We start from the raw sequence: 4757 nt of genomic DNA, 5'->3' as shown, positions 1-4757 counted from the left end.
ATCTTTTGTATTAATATCGGCAAAAAATATTCAACGCTGTATTTAACGAATAGCTTCAAACTGAATTTGGAAACATGTCTCATACATTGAGTATTGTCTATAATGGTTGGCATTGTATTAATGCCCAAGCTTAACATTACGTTGGAACATATTGTGCTGTGTTATATTCTGAATTAGTCAAAGAATATGAGCTACATTTCGTTCACAGATTGTGGCAGAGTATTATGGAGGCAAACACCACGTTCTATTTCATTCTGAAGATGCTCAAATGAATTGAAATCCATGGTTATACTGGCCAAATAAGTTGACTGAAGTCTCAACAATATTCTTAGAACCAACTTTAAAGAATGCAAAAAATGGGAAATTGTTGTATTCTTGTATTGTAACAGCTTTTGTCCATCAAGGTGAAAATGTAGGATAGACAGGATCAGGAAACTATCCCACCTGTCCTGTGCCCAAAGGATGCCGCCTCAATGAGGGGATTGCCAGGTGAGTGGAGATCAAATGATGCCACCTGAGGGTTACTTAACTATTACATAATATGCAAATTATGCCAATACTTGACAGTTGCATAACTGCTATGTAACACACACGTGTTATGTAATAGGCAGTGGAGACAATAACATCCATGGAGTATTACTAAAAAGTGCTACTGTCTTAGGTGATGAGAGACATAATAGTTCCACAAAGTGACATCAGGGGTTGCATTAGTGCGATAAGCACGCAAATAGTTTGCGAGTGAACCACTAGAGAATGATGTAGATCAACATGTCATCAACTTTATAGTAAGAACCAAAGTCGTAAAATTATTTATCTAATTTGCATAATGTTGTTTTACAATCATCAGTAGTGAAACGTTTTATCACAATTACAAGTAAAACTTATATTAAATCTACTATTTTAATTTTTAGTTCTTATCAAATTTATATTTTTTGCTTACATATTTAATTGTGTATGTCTTACAAATGCGATTGGTATTCTATAAAACTGTTACTGAGGATAGTGTCTGTATAGGCGGATGGTGTTGCTAGGGATAATGTTTCTGTGAGGAAACAGTGTTACTACATTACCATACGATTTCAACCTGTCTCAACTTTATAGTTTCCTTTAATATATTGAACTGATGGTGTTATTAGGAGGATTGTGATACCAAGGTTCTACAGGCGAATGGTATAATGTGGCAAATTTTGTTACTAAGGTTATTGCTGCTAGGGTGGATGGTGTTTGTATAAACGGATAATTAAATGATGATCTCATGTGATTATGTCATCAATGTCTGGATCTAATTATATGTCCTAAAGAGTTACAGGTAAAAACCATTATTTTAACCATACAACTATTATAGCTTAGTGTACGCGTAATGAAAAAAATAAGTATAATGTAGGGATGGGAATGCCAAAAAGTACAGAAACAAGAAAAAACACAAAACCCACTACATGTTTGTGAAATGAAAAGTCGTAAACAGTTATATATCAATTTGTGCTGCCATCTAACTACCAAACATGAAACTGCTATTTATGAAACATGGAAATAATATATGATTATAAACTAATCTCACTGCTAAGTACTGGTCTTCCCTTTATTATTTACCCACAGAAATACTTGTGGTAGAAGAACAAAATGATATTACTGTTACACAAACATGATGATGGCAATTAGGTGCTCAAGTAAGACTATAACTCAACTTTAGCAGTTACTTGTAAAAGCATCATAGGGTAATAAATTGCACGCGGCGGCCATTTTTCTCTCGACACATCCCTACATACTAAGCACTATAGTGCTTAGTGATTACACACCATGAATATCAGCTTCTAACAAGTATATTTGAACATCTAACACAATCTCCATTTATATTTCTTAGCCAAAACTCATGTTTCATCATAGTTTAACAAAACTTCAAGTTAGGAAAACCAATTTTAACTACAATTTATTATCATAAATAAAGTGCGGAATGCGTTTTTGCGGCAACTGAACACAAATGAGAACCCCCGGATTAACAGTCTAGGCACGCTAGCTACTAGACCACATCCGGGGCTTTCTAATTTACTTTTTATATTATATCTTTCAAAAAGTTAACAAAATCAATTAGCAGACATTGCACCAGTTACATAAAATTCATTACACATTTGCAGCGCTTTTAAAATTCTGAACATATACTTTTTCACCAATGAGGTTTTCTATTTTTTATTGCTATTTCGGCCGTGATTTTTTAAATTCCCGCCATAAGAAGTGTCAAAATATGTAGTAACACGAAACAAATGTTACACTATCCAGCCCCCCAGTGGCATGTCTGCGAACTTACGACGCTAGAATTCGGGTTTCGATACCAGTGGTGGGCAGAGCACAGATAACCTATTGTGTAGCTTTGTGCATAATAACAAACAAACATACACTAACCAAGTTAAATAAATTATAAAGTTCGTGCTACTCATGAGCTGCTAGTCCTAGAGAGTGTACTAGCCTAAAAGTTTCTAAGTTTTACATTTTTAGTTACTTTTATAATAATAATAAATAAGTTATAGATATGAAAAACAAGAAATATATCACTCACCTGTGTAGTCGTGTTTTTTATTGTTGTTTTGCCCTCGACTGTCCTTCTATGTTAGCCCGATTACTTTACATCAATGCTACTAGTCCACAAAATAATATTTTTAAGTGAATAATTCAGGGAATAACACAGAATAATTTGATGTGAACTGTTGAGAAACTGGTCTTTCTGTGAGAACTTATCTCGCTCTCTAATCATGTAACTTGAGCAGTTAGAAATGCAACTTTAGCTCCCACTATGTTCTCGTGGGAAAAAAAATTCTCTCCAGCTAAATTGTCAATTATCTATAACATCACGTGATATAGAACATATGCCAGTCAATCAATTGAAATATAAGTTATCTATTGGTTATAGATTTAATGGGAGTCGGCCTTTAAAAAAATCTATAAACAAATTGTAATTGACAGCAAGGTAGAGGAGAGTTGGTCAAAACTATATAATCATTTGACCATTTAATGATTATTCAATTGTTCATTTTAACTATTAAAAGTGATTTGTACGTAAGAAAGTCTTAAATTATAAAAGTCTATAAAACTTCAATAAAAAGTAAGTGTTATTTTTTAAAACTTAATGTATAAATAGCTTTAATTTATAATATATTCCCTAAATATCTTTGCACTGCTTGCTAAGCTGTTTTATTGTTCTACCTAGTGATTAAATGACAACATAAAGTAATTAATATATCATGGGGCATGATATGATCATTAACGTTTTTTTATAATTAAAGTGAATGAAAATTAGATTGTTGCCCTTAACTTTATGTAGAAAATAGAGCTCAGAGCAACGAGGGGATGATATATTATTATATTTTGGCATATATGTTTTTAAATGTAATTGTTAAATTACTTGCATTCATGAACACGTGCATATTTCTTATATTATGCAACCATAAAATAATTCTTGAAAATCATTTTTATCATCTCAGCAATCGGCGTTCTGAAACTTGGAAAGAAAATACGAAAGTGGTTTCCAGAAAATGAAAAAACAAATGAGAAACTAGAAAAAGAAAAATCTGCTTTAGAAAAAGTTCCCAAGTTGTTCTCAGTTTGTATGGAAACAAGAGGAACAGAATAAGTCAACCAGCCTTTTCAAGGACAAAGCTTCTATTCTGAGTGATTCTCAACCAACTGTAGCAACTAAAAATTCTAGCACAAGTGCAGCTTCATCCCCTTATGATTCACAAAAGGAAAGATCATGTCAGATTGAAAATCTCACTATTAGTTCTGGCGAGGAAAACGATTTCTCGTCTGATACAGCGTTATGGCCAGGAAAAGAATAATAGAATTTTGGGCTCACAAAAATATGATTCCAGAACGAAATATAGCAGACCAAGATTTTTTCAGCGTCAAACAGAGGTATGCATTCAACAGATGTTCAGAGATGTTGTTCATTGAACTTTTTTAAAGATTAAACTAAAAAACGGTGAAACAAAAAAAAAAAAGACTGGTTTGATCTATTCTCTTTTTTCAGGAAAATGTTTTTGTTTTTTTGCAATCTTTCTAAAGATTCTGATGACTCTTTTATAAAAAAAGTATTTTGCTATACAAAACCATGAAAAGCCCACATTTATTCTGTGAACTACTGGATTGGACAAACTAAAGCATAGAAACTGTGGAGTCAAAGTTAAACGATGATTTAGAAAACGAATTCGATATTGGCGGGAGGTATTGCGTCGAGTTGTTGAATGTCCAAAATTCTTGTGTGTAAGAGGATTAGCACTTAGAGGGGATAGAGAAGAGATTGGAGATTTCGATAATGACAACTTTTTAGCTGCATTAGAACTTGTAGCTAAATCCGATCCATTCTTGGCCAAGTACCTTGAAATGTGAGGAAATAAAGAACGGGGAGTTACCTCGTATTTATCCTCCACAGGTTAAGGAGAAATTATTATTTTGATGGCTAATAAAATTTATAAGACAGAAGATGAAATTCGCGAAGCTAAATACTTTTCAATTATTGTAGATTCCTAACCTGATGTCTCACACTCAGATCAATTAGCTATAATATTGCGATACGTGGACGAGGAAGGTGATACATAGGAGAGTTTTGTCGGTTATGATTCTTCAAGTGGGCATACTGGAAAATTAATGGCTGAAGTTGTCGTAGAAAAATTAAATAAGATAGGAATCGACATTCAAAATGCACGTGGACAATCGTTCGGTAAATACAATGGCCTACAAGCGCATCTCAAGAACATAAACCAATATAG

Source organism: Limulus polyphemus, unplaced genomic scaffold (genome assembly GCF_000517525.1).
Source record: "Limulus polyphemus unplaced genomic scaffold, Limulus_polyphemus-2.1.2 Scaffold2758, whole genome shotgun sequence".
Taxonomy (NCBI): domain Eukaryota; kingdom Metazoa; phylum Arthropoda; class Merostomata; order Xiphosura; family Limulidae; genus Limulus; species Limulus polyphemus.
Note: the sequence above shows the minus strand (reverse complement) of the source record.